This window comes from Phoca vitulina, unplaced genomic scaffold (assembly GCF_004348235.1).
Source record: "Phoca vitulina isolate PV1807 unplaced genomic scaffold, GSC_HSeal_1.0 scaffold22, whole genome shotgun sequence".
Lineage (NCBI taxonomy): Eukaryota > Metazoa > Chordata > Mammalia > Carnivora > Phocidae > Phoca > Phoca vitulina.
Genome location: NW_022589725.1, coordinates 31,183,697 through 31,204,382, shown reverse-complemented (window position 1 = coordinate 31,204,382; position 20,686 = coordinate 31,183,697). Strand labels below are relative to the sequence as shown.

General features: G+C 43.8%; 1 protein-coding gene across 1 annotated transcript in view; it reads right to left on the bottom strand.

Moving 5' to 3' along the window:
* RIN2 (Ras and Rab interactor 2) overlaps positions 1-20,686 on the bottom strand; it is a 235,537-nt gene that overhangs the window by 169,949 nt on the left and 44,902 nt on the right. Inside the window, exon 2 of the mRNA XM_032420091.1 lies at positions 15,616-15,739. The gene's annotated coding sequence lies outside the window, so the exon portion shown is untranslated. The remainder of the gene's footprint in view (positions 1-15,615; positions 15,740-20,686) is intronic.

The window sequence follows — 20,686 nt, the reverse complement described above, 5'->3', positions numbered from 1 at the left end:
GGTATATACATATGTGAAATCTATTCCGGGGGTACAGGATTTGATACATGTAGGTGGTAGGAAGAGGAAAAAGTGTCCAAGATCACATTCTGGTTTCAGCTGTAGAAAACAAGTGGAGGTGGTACAATTCACCAACATATGGCCTCTAGAAAACTAGCAGCTGTGGTGAGAGAAACAAGAGAGCTCGACTTTGGGGACACCTGGGTGGCTCAGTGAGTTAAGCGTCTGCCTTTGGCTCAGTACATGATCCTGGGATCGAGTCCCACATCAGGCTCCTTGCTCAGCAGGTAGCCTGCTTCTCTCTCTGCCTGCCGCTCCCCCTACTTGTGCTTGCTCTCTCCCCCTCTCTCTATCTCTCTGACAAATAAATAAAATCTTTAAAAAAAAAAGAGCTCGACTTTGGACCATCTGAGTTTGCAGAGTGGGTCCCCAAAGCAGAGATGACCAAGAAAGAGTTAGAGATAGGAGTCTGGAGCTCAGACACACAGTCAGGCAGTGGATTCACAGAGCTGTTGGGGGTCTGCAGCATGGCCAGTGAATGACATGGATGAGATCTGAGGTAGAAGCCAGAGGGCTCCTCTAGATGAGCGCTATCAGTACCGCCTGCAGCAACGTTCTGGGACCAGCTCACGCCATGTCCAATTCGTCCCCTAACCTAAGTTCTATGAAATATCTAAAATATGAAATAAAGAAAAGGATGGAGAGAACAGACATTATTTGACTCACATGGAAACAAACTCTTCCTTATTCTAAGAGCCAGAAGTGACAAGATCATTAAAACAGAACACTGCAGTGGGAATGGAAACTGAAACAAAAAAGCTTTATGAAAATCAGTTTTTCAGAGTTGCCCGGGATTGGCTGGTTGTTGGTGGAGGGGACCAGTCAGGCACCCAGTACCCCCAGCTACAGACCCATCATCCATGGGAATCACCACTTGAGACCATTCACTTTCTTTCTAGTTCTAAGCTCATCAAAGGTACCTTTGGAAAAAAGGAGTGTATTTTCCTTGGCCTACAAATTCCAAAACATCAGGGAATATTCCAGTTTCCCACCAGGCACTAGCTCCCAGGGTGGAGCAACATCCTGGCACTGTGGTTTACACAGGAAACCAAGCTCTGAATCCAATTAGGAGAAACAACCTAAGGCCCAGGCCGCCCCTTGTGGTTGCCTGAGTTTCTGTGCCTATAAGGTTTCTGGGCAATGTTCAGGCTAGCTAGTGAGCAACAAATATGGCGTCCAGACCTGTGGTAAGTCGCAACATCTCAGAGTGCGGTTAGCACGAGGAGGAGGCCGAAGGCTCACTGAGTGCGTGGATGACAGACAGCAGATTTTCTCTCTCCCTGACATCACAGACGCTGATCATCAGTAGTGGTGATATATCCCAATGGGGTACCTCAGGACCCTTTTCCACACAGCACCCCAAGCCTTCAGGTAGAATTGGCCCCGGTCAAATTCTGTCAGTAAAGAAAGTGAGGCTCAGAGGCTAAATGACCTACCCAAGGTCTCGCTGGTGGCCAGTGTCAGAGCTGGGGTGGAACGCAGCTCTCCGGGACTGTCTTGACAGCGGGCCAACTCTCACATTTGAATTCCAAGTTGGAAGGTGACTATGTTCTCTATTTCCCCAGAGCTTCCAGACAATCAACAGGACAGGCAAGAGTGGAATATCCAGACAAGAGCTCCGCTGTCTCAGTGAGATAGAACTGGCTATACTTTTTACAGCAAAGATTAAAGCGTTCTACTTCTCTGTGTTCATCTAATATATGGTCAGGACTTTTGTTTGTGTGACCCAGTTCTGATAACAGGTCACCCATGTCTAAGCCTTATGTGGGTGCCCTGTTTTCTGTTGCATTCCCACCTCCAATTCTCCATGCTAACAGACTCATAAGAAGCCTAAGGCCTAGCGAGGCAAAAGTACTTTCCCAATGCCACCCAGGGCTCAGCCCAGAAATGGACTTTCTGACACCTTGTTTAGCCTATCTACCTGCTTAACCATTTGTCCCTGCTCTTCGACTGCTCTGGTTCTGTAAACTTGAAGAGGCTTTACGCTAACAAAATTAAAGAATTCTTCTGATTGCAGAGATAGCAGTCCTAGTGCTCTTAGGGCAGGTGGTATCAAATGGAGGTAAGATCACAACTGTATGCTGCGGATAGGCAGTCACAAACCGTCAATCGGCAATGCTAAATGCAAGCTGAAACCTCAAGACAATAACTGAGGGGCGCCTGGGTGGCTCAGTCGTTAAGCGTCTGCCTTCGGCTCAGGTCATGATCCCAGGGTCCTGGGATCGAGCCCCGCATCGGGCTCCCTGCTCAGTGGGAAGCCTGCTTCTCCCTCTCCCTCTGCCCCTGCTGCTCCCCCTGCTTGTGCTTGCTCTCTCTCTGTCAAATAAATAAATAAAGTCTTAAAAAAAAAAAAAAGACAATTACTGATATGATTGGGGCACCTGGGTGGCTCAGTCGGTTGAGCATCTGCCTATGATCTCAGGCTCCTGGGATCGAGCCCTGCATCAGGCTCCCTGCTCAGGGGCGACTCTGCTTCTCCCTCTCCCTCTGTGATCTCTCTCACTTTTGCTCTCTCAAATAAATAAAATCTTTTAAAAAAAACTAATTGATATGATTAAGGTATGAACTTAGGAATGTCTTCATAAGCCTGGCCTATGAAGAAAAATCCTTTGGCTTAAAACTTTCTGAAGTTAGACCCAAGTAGGTTAGATAAAAATATGTTTGAGATAAACGAATCTATTCCAACTTTTCCAAAACTGCATTCATATATTAAGACTCAACCTATCCACAAATACTCTATGCACATGCCACAGGCAAGGGGCCGTGACCAACTCTTATATGTGTTTCCTGAGGCCGGAAGTATTGCCTGAAAAGCTTCTTAACCAAATGACACATTTGTCTTTTGTGATATCCAACTTGTCTGTATGTTAAATTGTGAAGATGAATCCAGGAGTGCAACAAGCCATACAAACTCCCAAATTGATGCCCTATTACTTCCCCAAAGGAAGATGCTACAGCAACTTTCATCTTCCTCCAAAAGACACAGTTGTTGGAGCAGATGCTGACCACAGGCACGTAAGGTGCCTTGCTCGGGGGTGACTAATCAATTTCCCAGAGGACTCTGTGGGGTAGTGAGCTCCAGAGGAAATAGATGGCAATGAATCACAGTGCTCAGGAGTGAAAAATATAATATGATTCACATTAACTAAAAGAAAAGGTTGAGGGAGAAAAAAAACAACTAAAAATTAAAACCACACACACACACACACTCAAACATCAGCAAATACTACACTGAGTATGTCAGCGTAACTTCTGCTTTTTCAAAGTCCAAAGAAGGAAAAAGAGGGCAGATTTTCAAAACAAAGCCTAATAAATCTACATTTTTAATCAAAGTATTTTATTGAAGAAATGAATTATTTTTAGTGGACTTGATATTTGTTGTAAGAAAAAAGGAGCCAATATATTATTTTTCATTCAATCTCAAACAGTCCTTTAGACACCTGCTTTAATTTTTGTTAAATACTATCAAACTTTAAAATGTTAGCTTTTGCTTAAAGTACACTTTATCTTCGTAGATAAAATTCCTGCCTCACATCAGGGAAATCCAAATCAAAACCTCAATGAGATACCACCTCACACCAGTCAGAATGGCTAAAATTAACAAGTCAGGAAATGACAGATGTTGGCGGGGATGTGGAGAAAGGGGAACCCTCCTACACTGTTGGTGGGAATGCAAGCTGGTGCAGCCACTCTGGAAAACAGTATGGAGGTTCCTCAAAAAGTTGAAAATAGAGCTACCATATGATCCAGCAATTGCACTACTGGGTATTTACCCCAAAGATACAAAAGTAGGGACCCGAAAGGGTACGTGCACCCCGATGTTTATAGCAGCAATGTCCACAATAGCCAAACTATGGAAAGAGCCAAGATGTCCATCAACAGATGAATGGATAAAGAAGATGTGGTATATATATACAATGGAATATTATGCAGCCATCAAAAGGAATAAGATCTTGCCATTTGCAACGACGTGGATGGAACTGGAGGGTATTATGCTGAGTGAAATAAGTCAAACAGAGAAAGACATGTATCATATGACCTCACTGATATGAGGAATTCTTAATCTCAGGAAACAAACTGAGGGTTGCTGGAGTGGGGGGTGGGGTGGGAGGGATGGGGTGACTGGGTGATGGACACTGGGGAGGGTATGTGTTCTGGTAAGCGCTGTGAATTGTGCAAGACCGTTGAATCTCAGATCTGTACCTCTGAAACAAATAATGCAATATATGTTAAGAAAGAATAAAAGAAGAAGAAGAATGTAGCAGGAGGGGAAGAATGAAGGGGGGGAAATCGGAGGGGGAGAAGAACCATGAGAGACGATGGACTCTGAAAAACAAACTGAGGGTTCTAGAGGGGAGGGGGTTGGGAGGATGGGTTAGCCTGGTGATGGGTATTGAGGAGGGCATGTTCTGCATGGAGCACTGGGTGTTATGCACAAACAATGAATCATGGAACACTATATCTAAAACTAATGATGTAATGTATGGGGATTAACATAACAATAAAAAAAATTAAAAAAAAAAATTCCTGCCTCATTACTATAACATTCTCTGCAGCAGCATTATTTAACTTTTCAGTAATGAGTTGCCTAGGAATGCAAAATAAGGGAATGGAAGTTGGGCTCCCCAAGAATCTAATCAATAAGCAAGCAAAAAATAAACAAACAACAACAACTAACAAAAAAACAAGCCTATATATATTGGGATCAATCACTTTGAAATAATGGAAATTACTGGAAGCAATGAGTAGAGCCATAGAGCTTAGACTTAAAGTACAAGCCATGTGGGCACAAATTTTGAGTTTCTTTGCCGGTGCTTAACTAGATAAATATGAATGTGAATTGGTTAGTTACAAGAAAACGTGACCAAGGTTACAAAATATAAAATGAAGTTCGTATTTGGATAAGATTTAGTTTATTCCAGCACCAGAGATGGCCAAATGGATTTTGAAATCGGCATGGACCAGAAACTGAATGACTTGACAGTGTGGGGCAGGAAGGTTTTGGGTGGGTGTCTGGATGGGGAGTTGTGTGACCACACTATTATTGAGTAAGGGACAGGAGGGGCTAGGTAGGGAGAGTGACAGGGGGCTATGTGATCAGGCTCACAAAAATCCCAAAACTGCAGAGGTGTACAGAAACCAGAGATAAGGGAACACACCAGACCACCCTGCCCTAGGTGTCCGGGGGGGTGGGGAGGTGTCTTTTTTTATGACAGTCACCTGTGACCGACAAAAAATAACCAGACCCTAAAAAGAAGTAAGCCATTAAAGATGTTATCACTCATCCTTAATCAATGGTGTCACCAGTACAGAAGTCAAAAAGATTTAAGTTCCCTGGTTAGCTTTCTATAAATGACTAATGCTAAAAGCCCTCAGTGGCAACCCTGTTGGGACCCTTCTCACTCCTGAGAGCTTTTTCTGTATCCTTGCTTAATAAAACTCTATCGCTTTACTCACTCTTCCTTTGTCGGCGAGATTCATTTTTCGACTGCATGAGACAAGAACCTCATTCTCCCGCTTCATTATCTCGAGCGGTTGCTATGATCTAAGTGGTGATGTTATGAAATAAAATGTCACCCCTTTGAGAAGTGGCACCAATCAGTCAAAAGGCAGAGTTGGGCCTGTGGAGCCCTGAGGTTTGGGAAGAGCGGAAAGGAAGGAAGGAGGAGCCAGCAATGTGATCACCCCCACATCCTATACCCATAGGCATGTGTTCCAGGGAGCTGGGCCTCCAGCAAACAGCCTGGGTCAAGCCTTCAAATGCTTTATCGTTGTCTGAATTTGCCAACTTTGGGAGTTTTCTTGGGCCAAGGTAACTAAGTGACTGACATCTCCACTTTATATTGTGTTGTCTGAACTCCTAGACACACTTTTACACTCCCATTTGCCAGTAAAAACAAAATAAAACAATGTCAGAAACAGCATTTTGAGCTCAGCTGTTTTGGTCCCCGCATCTTTCATTAATGTTACCATTTTCTATTTTGACCTACTTGGCACAATTTACCATTTACCAAGACTTGAAGGGATCATTCATCATTTCCAATTACCCATCTGGAAGGCATTTTATAAACACATCTGGTTTTCTGTAATTTATTTATCTTGTATTTCCAAATATCAAAATTCCTAACATGCAGAAACCACACCCCCAGATAATAAAGGCTATGTGTTATTTTCCAGTTGACTTTTTTCAACATTTTTTGGTCATAAAACGAGGATACAAGTGATCTGATTAACCATGCAGACATTCAAATCTAATGTTTTTCTGTAAATTTAGAATAACCTTTTTATTACAAAAGCAATCTGAGTTTGTTATAGGAAAATTCGAAAATAAATTCTAAAATAAATAAATTTAAATGATTAGCTCTATTAATCCTTTGTAGTACACCCTTCCAGAATTTTTATAAACCTATCTGTCTCCTACCTCCTTATTGTATTTCATTTCATTTTGTAATGTTGATTATAACCTGACATGTTGTGTGTATTGACTTGCTTATTATGTATTGTGTAATTCTCCCACTAGGGTGGGAGGCTCCTGGGGAAGCACTTTGTCAGGCTGATCCCAGCCTCACAAAGTGTCTGATGCATAGTAGGATTTCCTAAAGATACAATGGATGAATGAAAGAATGAACAGTCAGTACACATTAACTGTTTGAAAAATTAAAAGCCAGTAAGTACAAGCCAACCTGCTGAAAGTCAAGGAGATGGCAGGTGGACTGGAACATTTTTCTGTTCCATCGCATTGTTCTTTACTCCATCTGCTATTAGGTCACTGGCCCATTAATTTCTGTTTGGACTCAATAAATTTACGGGCATATATCTGGTTCACTTTCATTATGGGAGAAATTGTAGAAGTAACGGGTTTGGTGGGAAGTGAAAGAGAGGCAACTCCACAGACGCACGTGCTTGTGCTTAATCAAGGTCGGTGTGGAGCGGGTGTGAGGGGAGCGCCGCTGGGGAACACGCAAGTGCCCGTGCCCATGCGCGGACCGACTCTGCTAACCCCTCCGCTGCCAGGGTCCCGCCCTACACCCGCAGGCAGGCACATAGCAAGTGCCTCTTACCCAAACGTGGGGGGGAAAGGCTGAGGAAGCTGGGTAACTTCTGTAGGGACTGAAGAAAGAAAGATAATAATAAGCCTTTTCATGTTTTTCCTTTATCTAACATCCGGACATTTTTAAGTCACCAATTTCCCATTTACAGAAAAAAAAGTTGTCAAGGAAGTATGTCTTGATTTAATAACGATTCATTGTGTCTTTACCAGACAATGACTCTTTCTGGCAGAAGATTGAAAATCTGATCTCTCCCTTCCTCTTAATTCTTTTACTGAGGATGAAACACCACGAAACAATTCCTGAGCGTACCATTCTGACGGGGCGTGGGGACACTGATGGGGGCTAGGATTTTTCTTTTTTAAACTTTCTATTTGGAAAAAATGTTGACCTTACAGAAAAAAATTACAATAGTCCAAGCCCTTTTTAATCAATAAGAAAAGAAACAGGGGCGCCTGGGTGGCTCAGTCGTTAAGCGTCTGCCTTTGGCTCAGGTCATGATCCCAGGGTCCTGGGATGGAGCCCCACATCGGGCTCCCTGCTCCGCGGGAGGCCTGCTTCTCCCTCTCCCACTCCCCCTGCTTGTGTTCCCTCTCTCGCTCTCTCTCTCTCTGTCAAATAAAAAAAAGAAAAAATTTTTAAAAAAAAAAAAAAAAGAAAAGAAACAAAAATGAGAAAAGATTTGAAGAGACATTTCCCCCAAGATTTGTGAGTAGCATATAAGCACATGAAAAGATGCTGGACATCATTAGTCATTAGGAAATGCTAAAACGGAGATAAGATGCCACTAGGCTTCTATCAGAATGATTAATGTCAGAAAGACTGATGTTACCAGTTGTTGGTGAGGATATGAAGAAACCGGACCTTTCATTCAGTGTTGGTGGGAATGTAATAAAATGGTATAGTCTCTTTGAAAACAGTGTGGCGTTCCTTAAAAAACTAAACATATACTTACCATATGCCCCAGAAATTTCGCTGGTTAAGTACCTACCCAAGAGAAATTAAAATATATGTCCACATAAAGACTACGTGTGGATGTTCCTAAGCAGCATTATTTGGAATAATAAAACTAAAAACAAACCAAATTTCTATCAACTGTAGGACAGATAAACAAAAAGTGACATATCCATACAATGAAATACTACTGCACAGCAAAAAGGGAACAAACTGTTGACATACGCTATGATGTGAATAATTTTAATAACACCATGCTGAGTGAAAGTCAGATGCAAAAGTCTACCTACTGTATGATTCCATTTATATGAAATTTCTAGAAAACTATATATTTACCCAAACACTCATACTTGTATCCTTAAAATGGGTGAATTTTAGGATATGTAAATTATAAACCAATAAAAGTGCCTGCATAAAAAAAAAATCCAGCATATTCTACATATTGTTCTGCACTGTGCTCTTGAATAGAGTCTCATATCAGCTCATTAGCTCTCCCTCTTTTGTTCATGGTCATATAATGTTTCATTGTATGGCTGTGCCAAGATGTAAATAAATTAAATAGCCAAGCAAAGGAATACTCACCTTTCCCCATTCAGTCCAAAGTCCTTCGAGGTATTTAGCTTCTGCTGTGCTCCATTTCAAAAGACAAATTCTCTCCTTCCATTCCCGAAAATCTCTGGCATGCCCCGTAGCAGATGCTAATGGTGCCTCACCAGGTCCCCTCAAGCACTTACCATCCTCTTAACAAGTCTAGAGTTTCCACAGCAAGTACCAGTGGTACTCTTTCTGAAGACTCTGACAGCAGCATACTTGACTCACCCATGGGTGGACCAGAAGACCAGAGAGTTACTGCTCCTTGAAATGGTCCTCACCAACGATGGATGGGAATCAGTGGATAAAATACCCCAGCGACGGCGCTCCTTGGTGAAGCAACTCTGAATTGAGGTCGAATCATCTCCCAGAGCTCCCCCGAAGGACAGAGCCCCGCTTGCCCATGGTGGTAATCTGCCCATTAACACAACTGCTTTCCTTTCCCTGTCTCATTTACCCACTCCCCCCACTATCCTTCCCACCAAGAAGTGACACTTGGTTATTGGCTCACACATCTGGTACTTTCTGCTCCACCCTTGTGCATTTATAAAGACAGAAGTGAACCACTAAGCTCACAGGCATTTCGATTTAGTATTAATGGGACATATGATTTCATTAATGCGTTAATTAGAATGCTCCAATGGGACAAAGTAAGGTGCCATGGTTAAGACGTTAGCATCAAGGTCTGTGTTCACTTGCTTGCTTGCTTGGCCAGTATGTGGACACAGTATAAATAACTTACGAGTGTTTGCAAAGACGTTTAATTGTTCAAGGCTTAGGTTTTTTCCACAGACCTTCTTTATAGGGCCAACAACACAACAGTCAAGCCACCCTGAGCATATGCTTTACGACTTATAACTCACAAAAAGCATAAAACGGCAAGTCTTTTCCATGCTAACTTGGAAAAAAAGTCCTGTAAATTTATGGCTGCAAATTCCAACCAACATAAAAGCTCTGCCTCTTCTCCTTCCAGCCAAATTGTCATCATGCCAGATAAGAGAGCCAAGGTACTGAGAAAAGCAGAGAAATGAGATTTTTTACAGGATTCCAGCCTTCTCCCAAAATGTAGGAAAATACACACATCAATATAACTGACAATTCATTCCACTTGCTGCTCTTATTTCACTCTGAGCTTGAGCAACGGGTAGGGGCAGATGCCAAGTCGCACCATTTGAGGCAGCTGCCTAGGTGGTAACCAGTTGTAACTGGGATGGAAGAGCTCAACAACTCCAGACACCTTGTGAGTCCATGATGAGCAGTCACGGTATGAGATAAGGCAACAATCCCCAGCTGAGGTCTGAGATAGCAAAGAGGTTTCTGGAACCCGAGGGTGCGCAGCTTTTAATAACCATCTCCCATTAATAACAAATTAGAATATCGTTAAAGATTTGGGATTTTGCCCAAAGTGATAACAAAGACTGGCAGTGGTAAAACTTTTAAATTTCACATTGTATTTGCACAGTTTAGCAGCCGGCAAAGAGTGCCTTATTGATTCTAAGCCAAGGCCAGCAGTAGAAACTTCCCCAGTGAAGGCAGAATGTACCTCTCTGCCTCTTAACTTGGGTTTGGCCATGTCACTTCCTTTACTCAATAAGATAATACAGAAGTCTCCGTTAAGAGGCCCCTTGGGTTTCCACTTGCACCCCTGTGCCTCTGTCATGGTCATGAGAAGAGCCTTCTTTGGGTAGCAACTGCCCAGAAGCCTGACTCAGAATGCAGTCAGATGGAGCTGGCCCGAGCCCATATCTCAGCCAAGAGAAGCCAAGGCTAGCTGGACGTATGCCGGAAGCAGAGCCACCCAGCTGAGCTCAACCCAGATCAGCCAAACAGCAGCCAACCTTTAGTTGCATGAGCTAAATAAATGCTCATTGTTAATTTTCCACTGAGCTTGGGGGTGGTATGCTGTGCAGTGACAGCAGAGGCAGAGAACAAAGGGGAAGTTCAGGAAGCCAAGGGGAATAATGCACAAGAGCTTTTCCCTGCTTCTTTCCCTGGACAAATGGGTGGCAACAGACAGGATTACAATGAGGAAGTCTGCAACTGCTTTAAAAAGATCCCCATGATTTCTCCAAGAATACCCCAGCTTCCGCGTCCCTTGGTGGGATAATTCCAAGATGTATCCTACACCATCTGTCACAGATCTACAGTGGGATTGAGCCCCAGCTACCTACTGTCACCTGCTCATGGTCACATCCTGATGGCCTCCCCCCTTCCCAGCCCCACCCCCTCCTTCACTGTGTGTCCACGTGTCACTGCACACAAATTCTATTTTTTTTTAAAGATTTTATTTATTTATTTGACAGAGAGAGAGACAGCGAGAGAGGGAACACAAGCAGGGGGAGTGGGAAAGAGAGAAGCAGGCTACCCGCCGAGCAGGGAGCCCGATGTGGGGCTCGATCCCAGGACCCTGAGATCATGACCTGAGCCGAAAGCAGTCGCTTAACCAACTGAGCCACCCAGGCGCCCCTGCACACAAATTCTTGACCCAAGCTAAGATACGGCCCATTTTTACAAATAAAAGCTAACACTCATCGAGCCCTCGAATGTGCCAGACACCATGACACACAGATGACTTCAGTGCTCTCCACTTTCTCATCTGTAAAATGGGGACAAAGACAGGGCCTCACTACCTCTCAGGGCCATGTGAGGAAAGAATGGGTGACATACCTAGAACAGGACCTGACTCATCGCAAGCCTTAAAGCAATGCTACTATTTCCAACAAGACTCACTTATCCTTATTACTATCAGGCTTCGAAGCTGCATCTGCATGTTGGAAAGAACCAGTAGAACTGAGGAAAATACAGAGGGAAAGAGAAGAATGACAGGAAAAGAGAGAAATTCTTCATGAAATCACTTTAAAGCTCTCAGCCAGTGGATGGCAGCACTAGCCTTTAACTAAACAGTGAGCAAGGAGAGCAACAGGAAAAACAAGCATTCTCCGCTATATTTAATTAGTGAGATTCTGTTGCATGGAAAAAGGAGAAGCCTGAGAACCAGAGAACATCGGAGAGGCGTCCAGCGAAAGACACCAGTCAGGCTGTGCTCCTCCGTGTGCGTGGTTAATTAAGGCACGGGAGGTATTTCCAGCAGAGCTGTGTCAGATGGGCCCAGTAGTGGCCTGAGGATTTTGGTCTGGTGAGCAGAGGCCTAGGCTTGCTCTAGACCCTACCAGAGCACACTCTGGGTACTGTGAAATAGGGCACTCAAACCCAGCCTCTGGGGCCTCAGGACTCAGCCAGGAGGAGGAGATGGATCACCCAGTTGGGACTGAAAATGACCCATCCCTGCTTACCCAGGGGAAGCTGGGGGTCTTCCCAAAGGTAGCTGCTTCCTTGCTGCTTGCCAGATTCTCCGCTGGTGATGACATCCCACCAGCGCTACCCTTCCATAGCATGCTCCTCAGGCCAGGATCCAAATGGAGGCCAGGGAAAGGGGAGGGAGTGAACCCCCAGTGCTCTGATCACACCTGTATGAGGGCCGCCATTTCTGTCAAACCCACAGGCCACACCGGCATGGCGGGGTTCAGCCAAGTGCACCACGGAGGCCATCACACAGCTGGGCTTTGAACCCCATCTTTGCCAACGCCCAACTGCGATCGCAAGGGCAAGTTACTTGACCTCTTAGCACTCAGTTTCCCCATCTGTAAAGTGAGGATAATAATGATCCCACCCTTACAGGGCTGTTGTGATGATGAAATGTGACCGTGAACGTGGTGGTAGTTTCACGAGGCCAAGTGTTCGTAGCTGAAGCCTTCCTGAGATCCCATGGGAACAAAGCCATTTGGAAGACAGACCATTTGACCCTTCCCCTCCCTCTCTGCTGGCTCCCTCAAGTGAGACATGAGAGAGCCACACTTTCATCACCTGCTACTCCCTCCCCCCACTCCACTGACAATGGGAGGAAAGAGAACAGCAAAAGCAAAGAGTCTTTCCTACCAACTACGACCCCTGTGCTCTGCCGCACCCCTCCCTTCCACAGAGTTAGGCGGGAGGGGAAAGGGGAAAATGGCTGGTGGCTCTTCTATCCTGTATCCATCTGAGCTTCTTCCTGCTGTCCTCTCTTCTCAGCCCAGGGCCATTTTTCTCGTAAGTTATCAGCCATGCACGTGGTCTCCTTTCATTCTCTATCGTAATGTTGTTAATTCCCTCGGTACAATATTGGCATTTCATGTGGTGTTGTGGGTTGCAAAGATGACCACAGTTCTCCACTCTTCCTACATGCCTGCTTTTGCAAGGCAGCTTTGCAGTTCCTCCCATCAAGGGCTGGGGTTGATTTCTTTTCTCTTGAGTCTGGACTGGCCAATAGAATCTGGCAGATGTGACCCTGTGTCATTTCAAGCCCTAGCCTCAAGAAGCCATGTGTGCTCACTCTCTTGGAGCCCCAACCTGCGGGGGGATGAGAGACACGCAGAACAGAGGTGAGCCCTCCCAGGCGAGGCTGTCATCGCCAACCTGGTAGCTGACTGAAGATGCATGTGTCAGCCCAGCTGAGCCAGCCAGACCAGCGGAGCCCAGCCCAAACCATTTAACCTGCAGAATCCTAAACTAAATAAATGGCTATTATTTTAAGCTACTATGTTCTGGGGGTGGTTTTTTTAAGGCAGCAAAAGCTAACTGATGGATTGGGCCATAAAAAAATATGATTAAAGACTTAAGCTTGCCTCACACTTTGCATGCATTTATTCATCCCTCATAATAACAACAACAAAGAAAAACAATCCTCAGATTCTGGTCCTGCTGCCGCCTCCTTTATAACTGGAGCCCTACACCGGCGAAGCGTAGGGTAAAAAAGCGGACATTCTGGACAAGGTAGAGATAGGAGTTATCCACAGTTCTCGAGCAGCCACCAATGACGCGCTCATAGCTAAATACAAGATCAAAGACACAAGGGCCCCCATTCCTATGAGTAAAGGCTACCCATAACGAATGCAGAAGCTACATGTCCTATTTCAGCATTCGCACCAAAATCAAATCTCCCATGTCGCACATCTGAAAATGGTTTTCACTTGGATAACAATGCAGTGAAATAGAGTGTGTCAGAGCGCTGCCAGTTCCTGCCATTGTTAATTGACCGCTGCATTTCATTGAAGTCGTTTTTTTATAGAAGTCAAACACAAAGATGTTTTATCTTACAGGAAAGACAAAGGAAGTGAAAAAGAAACCTCTGACCTCAAAAGACAGATCGTCAGCCGCAAGATAAGACGTCGGTATTTATATCTGGAATTTTGCACTTCCTCGCTCTACTGTCATCATTGTTGAGAAAATTCTTAGTTGATGCTCTGTGGTTATTTATTTCTCATGCCTTTATTCACTGTCCACTGGGAGTCAGAATCTGTGCGAGAAGACATGAGGTGAGGAGACCAGAGACAGGACCATCCCTGGCCTCAGGGAGCCTGAAGTCAAACAAGAAATAGCCATGTTGGTGACAGAAGTATCTGGTCACACGAATGACTGTTACTTCACATGATACGGAAAAGTATCTCGCAGGACATGAGCAGATCCCATCGAGTCTAAGCTCATGGAGGGAAGGTAGCTGGCTTCCTGAGGGAACTGTATGTCTGAGCCAGGACTGGCAACATTTACCTGGGGTTCAAATTAAGGAAAGAGAGTCACAGCAGACTGTGTAAAGCTAGTTCTTCTGTTTTACTGTCTTGTCCTCTTTTGCCAAATGGATTGGCTTTCTCTGAGAGCAGCAGTGTCTAAGTGGCAGCAAAGGCCCCAGCTCTTGATCCAGAAGGAGTGGACAGCTGGGCAGTGGTGGATCTCATAAGCTTGGGTAGACTAGACCTGGACTCAAATCCCACCTCATCGTGTGGCCTGGGTGAGTCACATCATCTCAATGGGCCCCTATTTCCTTACTTGTAAATGAGTGTAATGCCTTCTACCTTAAATGGTGTTGCAGTGAGTATGAATGAGAAACCTCGAAACGATGACAATGTTAGTGTTGCTCACGAATCTGCTGTGGGGGCAAGGCTGAGCAGGAACAGTTCATCAGGGACAGTTTGTCTCTTCTCTGCTCGGCATCAGCGGGGGCAGCTCCAATGCTGGGGGCTGGAGCCACCCAAAGTCTCGCTCACATGTCAGTGTGGCCTTAGGTGGGGCTGGTGGCTGCAACCCCTACATGTGGCCTTTCTATGGGGACTGGGCCAATGGTGGCTGGTCTCAAAGACAAGTGTGCCTAGAGAAGAAGATAGCCAGGTACAAGCCATGTCGTCTTTGATGATCTGGCATTGAAGCCACTCTGTGTCCCTCCGCCACCTTCTCTCTGTCACTGAATTCTACCCAGACTCCAGGAGAGGGAAAGTAGCCTTCCCTGCCTGAGGGAGCATGGCAAGGTTCCAAGCAATAGTGTTGTGGCCATTCTTAGAAGATCAGATCTGCCAGTGATGTCTACTGACATCCCTTTGATGCTAATTCCCTGTTATATGGAGACCTATGATGCTACAAAAAAAGAGAAAGAGAAAAGCGGGGACGGGAAGAAATGTACAAGAGAGGGAGAGAGCAGACATAGTAAGGCTTTTATGTTGGGATGGGGTCCCACCATCACAACCCCTCTTGGTGAGCAACCAGCTTCTTTGTGCTCCCTGGTGGTCCCATTTCTACAACGGGGACAACAGCCGTGCCTGCTTCACGGTGGTGTTGTTGGAGTTAAACGAATTAATCCATTAAACTGCTTAGAGCCTCACCTGGCACGTAGTCCGTGCTCCATCAACAGGAGCTATAGTTTATGTTCTCCTCAACCACCTTGGTGTTGGTGTGGCCCCGCGACCAATACATCCTACACTGAATCCCTCAGACACCTGGAAACAGGTACACAGCTGCCCCCTGTCAGAGAAGTCACACTCACACCAATATAACCGAGCTAGAGCGCACAATCTCTCTGACGCACAGCTGAACCTAGAAATCGAGGAACGTCCCCGGGTTGCCACACACTGGGTTTTATAATGTCAATGTTACATACCCTTCACGCCGGCATGTCCCTGTCTCCCTCTTCAGTTCAGCCCCAGCCTCCCCAGCATCCCGAAGGGCTTGCACATTTTATCTTTTCCAGTAGAAGTTCAGAAGTCCAGATCTCTTGTCTCCATCTACAACACACAGAATTAGCCGTTTAGGGTTTTGGAAACATTTTAAAAATACCATGCACAACCACAAGAGGGCTTGCCTCACTGGGCTCTGGAAGGATGCAGTGATAGCTAGGAGTGCAGCCAATGGCCTTCCCTTCCTTGTCTGGCCCTCATTCCCACCTCTGGGCCAGGTAATTAAAGACGGGCTTTCTTTACCGGAACGTTCTCTAAATCCCTATGCCAATGCTCAGATTTCTAAAACTCCCAAATATTCTTTCACTTTAAAAAAAAAAAAATGGAGCTAATTAGCAACCAAGCTGTCTTCTCTATCAATGAAGTGTCAAATTGTTTTCCATTATGCCCTTGCATCATATCAGCTTCTACAAATTTAAAGAGTTGTGCAATCTTCCAGTCTAGGACTTTGGAGATGGGACCAACCTGAATGTGAAATTCTGAATTATCCCCCTATTTCATTTTTTTGTATCAAAGCCCTAACCTTTGCAAAATTACCTAAGCACACAAATGCAGTCAAATTGCTTGCAAACAAACAGAAACAAAACACAAATATTAGATCAAAGCTCAAGTTCTTTTGACCATCACCACTAACACCTGGAGCCCACATCCTTGGCAGAGGAGGACACTGTTATAATTTGGGATTATATCTTTCCAGATCACTTCTGTGCATTCAAAGATTTAATATCTCTCTCTTTCTCTCTCCCACATACACACATGTGTTTCTTTTCCAAATAAATGTTCATTGTGTGTCATCCTCCACCTTGCTTATTCCATGCTCAAGATGTCCTATCAACTCCCTACATCAGTATAAGAAGATTCTCTCATATTATTTTTGTTACTCTTTGGTAATATTTCATAGTTTCAGCTCTTCCATCAGGCTGTGTAACTGGACTGACTCCCTCTCCAGCATGTCATGTCACATGCGTCCCTTCATTCTCTGGAATCAAGTTCGGCCTCTGGCCTGGAACAGCCTCCCTGGCCCTCTCCTCACTCCAGAGAAGATTCAGTTCTCAGGCCTGGGGGCAACACATTTGATCTTGAATCCCAGCTGCATCTCTCAGGCAAATCACTTAACTTGGGTTCCTTCTGTGTAAAATGGGGTGCTGTAATAGCACCTACCTCAAAGGGGTGTTCTAGGGATCAGGTAAAGTAATCCATGGAAAACACTGGCCCATTGCAAGTTACTTAGTGAATAGCTCAATAAATGTTCACTGCCACCATCACCAATATCCGTGGTCACCATCATTATCATCCTCACCTTTTTTAGGTAACAATTTAAATCCCACTTTCCTTATTTTTTTTTTTAAGATATATTCATTTATTTTAGAGAGAGAGCACGCGTGAGTGCTCAAGTAAGGGGAAGGGCAGAGGGAGGAGAGAAACCCCAGGCAGACTCCCTGCGGAGTGCAAAGCCTGACCCGGGGTTCAATCCCAGGACCCTGAGATCATGACCTGAGCTGAAACCAAGAGTCAGAGGCTCAACCAACTGAGCCACCCAGGCACCCCCCCACTTTCCTTTCTAATACAGGTTTTCCTCTGACTCCTATTTCACACATAGATAAGGTTACTGATAAATAGTCAAGTAAGCTTTAAGGCCCATTCACATCATTTCACAATGTCTTCTAATCTTTGCTAACAGATATACAAGAAGTTGGGAGTTAATTTACTGGCCCACTATATTCACAGTGAGCCACACAGTCACACTGAGCAAAGGAAGCCATATAAGAACAAGAATGTAAACCAATAGAATTAGAAGTAACAAGATTAATTTAATGTATTAGATGATGATGTTTTGCTAAAACTCAGTCACTCCTTGTAACATGAATATAGCAGTTTCATCTTCTGTGAGGGAAGGACTACCATAAGAGAATAAACCAAGAATTTCCCTTAAAATTTTAAAACAAAGACTGTAACAAGAGACAAAGACGGAAAATGTATAATCATAAAAGGAACAATCCAACAAGAAGAAAAAATAATTGTAAATATTTATACACCGAACATGGATGCACTCAAATATATAAAACAGTTAATAACAAACGTAAATGAAGTAATTAATAGTGATGCAATAATAGTAGGGAACGTTAGTACCAGACTCACATCAATGGATAGATCATCCAAACAGAAAATCAACAAACTGTGGCTTTGAATGACATATGGGACCAGATGGATTTAACAAATGTATTCAGAACATTCAATCCTAGAACAGCAGAATACACATTCTTTTCAAGTGCACAAGGAACGTTCTCCAGAATAGATCACGTATTAGGCCATAAAATAAGTCTCAACAAATTCAAAAAGATTAGTCATACCATGCATTTTTTCTGACCACAAAAATATGAAACTAGAAATCAACCACAAGAAAAAATCTGGAAAGAGCATAAATACATGGAGGTTAAATAATATGCTACTAGGGGTACCTGGGTGGCTCAGTCGTTAAATGTCTGCCTTCGGCTCAGGTCATGATCCCAGGGTCCTGGGATCGAGCCCCGCATCGGGCTCCCTGCTCAGCGGGAAGCCTGCTTCTCCCTCTCCCACTCCCTCCTGCTTGTGTTCCCTCTCTTGCTGTGTCTCTGTCAAATAAATAAATAAAATCTTAAAAAATAATAATAATAATATGCTACTAAACAATGAATGGGGCAACCAAAAAAATCAAAGATGAAATTTAAAAATACATGGAGACAAATGAAAATGAAAACAAAACAGTCCAAAATCTTTGGGATGCAGCAAAAGCTGTTCTAAACGGGAAGTTCATAATACAGGCTTACCTTAAGAAGCAAGAAAAATCTCAAATAAACAAGTGAGCCTTACACCTAAAAGAGTTTGAAAAAGAAGAACAAACAAAACCAAAACCAGTGGAAGGAAGGACATAATAAAGATTAGAGCAGAGATACATGAAACAGGGAAACTATAAAAACAATAAAACAGATCAATGAAACCAGAAGCTGGTTCTTTGAAAAGATCAACAAAATTGATGAACTTTTATCTACAGTCATAAAAAGGGGGGGGGGGTAGGATGAGAAAGAAGGAGAGAAGAGGAAGGGAGGGGGAGAGAGAGAGAGAGGAAGCACTTAAATAAATAAAATTAGAAATGAAAAAGGAGAAAGAACAACCAACACCACAGAAATGCAAAGGATTATAAGAGAATTTTATGAAAAAGTATATGCCAACAAATTGGAAACCTGGAAGAAATGGATAAATTCCTAGAAACACATAGCCTCCCAAAAGTGAATCAGGAAGAAATAGAAAATGTGAACAGAATGATTACTAGCAATGACATTGAATCAGTCATCAAGAAACTCCCAACAAAGGACAGTCCAGGACCAGATAGATAGCTTCACAGGGGAATGTTACCAAACACATAACGAAGAATTAATACTGATTCTTCTCAAACAATTCCAAAAAATAGAAAAGGAAGGAAAATGTCCAAATTCATTCTATGAGGCCAGCATTACCCTGAAACCAAAACCAGATAAAGACTCCACTGAAAAAAGAGAACTACAGGCCAATATCCCTGATGAACATGGATGCAAAAATTCTCATAAAATACTAGCAAACCAAATCCAACACTAAATTAAGAAATCATTCACCACAATCAAGTGGGATTTATCCCCAGTTGCAAAGATGGTTCAGTATTCAGAAATCAATCAATGTGATACATTACATCAATAAGAGAAAGGATAAAAGCCCCGTGATGATTTCAAAAGATGCAGAAAAAGCTTTGACAGAGGACAACATCCATTCATGATAAAAACCCTCAACAAAGTAGGTTAGTAGTAAACAGTACTGTTGAATCACTATACTGTATACCTGAAACTAATATAATACTGTATGTTAACTATATTGGAATTAAAATTTTTAAAAATAAAATTATAAAAAAATAAAAGAAAAAAGAAAAGGAATTACCCTCAAATGCAGTTTGGTGTGTGGAGTGGCTTGCAGTAGTGAGAGGCACCCATAAACGACCACCTAGAGCAACAGCAAGCTCTGGGGGTCCCATGTCACGCTGACTCTGGGCCATTCACTCGCAGAGTGGAATGGCAGGTGGGATGCTCACACAATTCTAATTATCCCTGTCTCTTTTTCACTCTACATTCTCCCTCCACATTTCTCTATCTGAACTACTGTGAAGCTTTTATTTTTTACCCCACAAGACTGCATTTGTCCTTCATTTGGGGCAGCCATTATCTATCTCCTAAGCCCACTCTGCTCCTTCCCTAGACCCTGCCACAATTCCAATTTGTAGGACAACTTGGTCTCAAGGCAAATTAAATAAATGAGAATCCAGAGGCAGGCAATGAAATTACCTAGCAGAGCTTGTCTCGAAGGCTCAGCTCTTCAAGGGCTCTTCTTCCTACCTACATATCTAAGAAGTTTTAGGTCACACCCCAAAGCAAAAACAGCAGAATCCCTGGGGCCTGGACCCATGCAGCCCTATTTTTCAAAGCCCACTGGGTGATTCCAGTGTGCAGTGAAGGTGAAGAACCAGTGATCTAGCAGTTAATGACTTTCAAACTCTTTTGACTTCTGTCCACAGTAATAAATACATTTCACATCATGACCCACACCATAAACATACATTCAAAGCAGAAACAAATATTTTAAAAAATATTTTATTTATTTGAGAGAGAGAGAGAGCACAAGTGGGAGGGGCACAGGGAGGAGAGAGAGAATCTCAAGCAGATTCCACGCTAAGCATGGAGCCCGACACGAGCCGAAACCAAGAGTAGGTCGAAGTAGGCACCACTCAGGTGCCCCAGAAACAAACATTTTATAAAACAGTACTTAGCTCTTACATCCGGATGTTTTCTGTTCCATTCACTTTTATTTAAAACAAGGCTGGGGGCGCCTGGGTGGTACATTTGGTTATGCATCTGACTCTTGGTTTCAGCTCAGGTCATGATCTCATGCGGCATGGGATCCAACCCCCACAAGGGACTCCCCACTCAGCGGGGA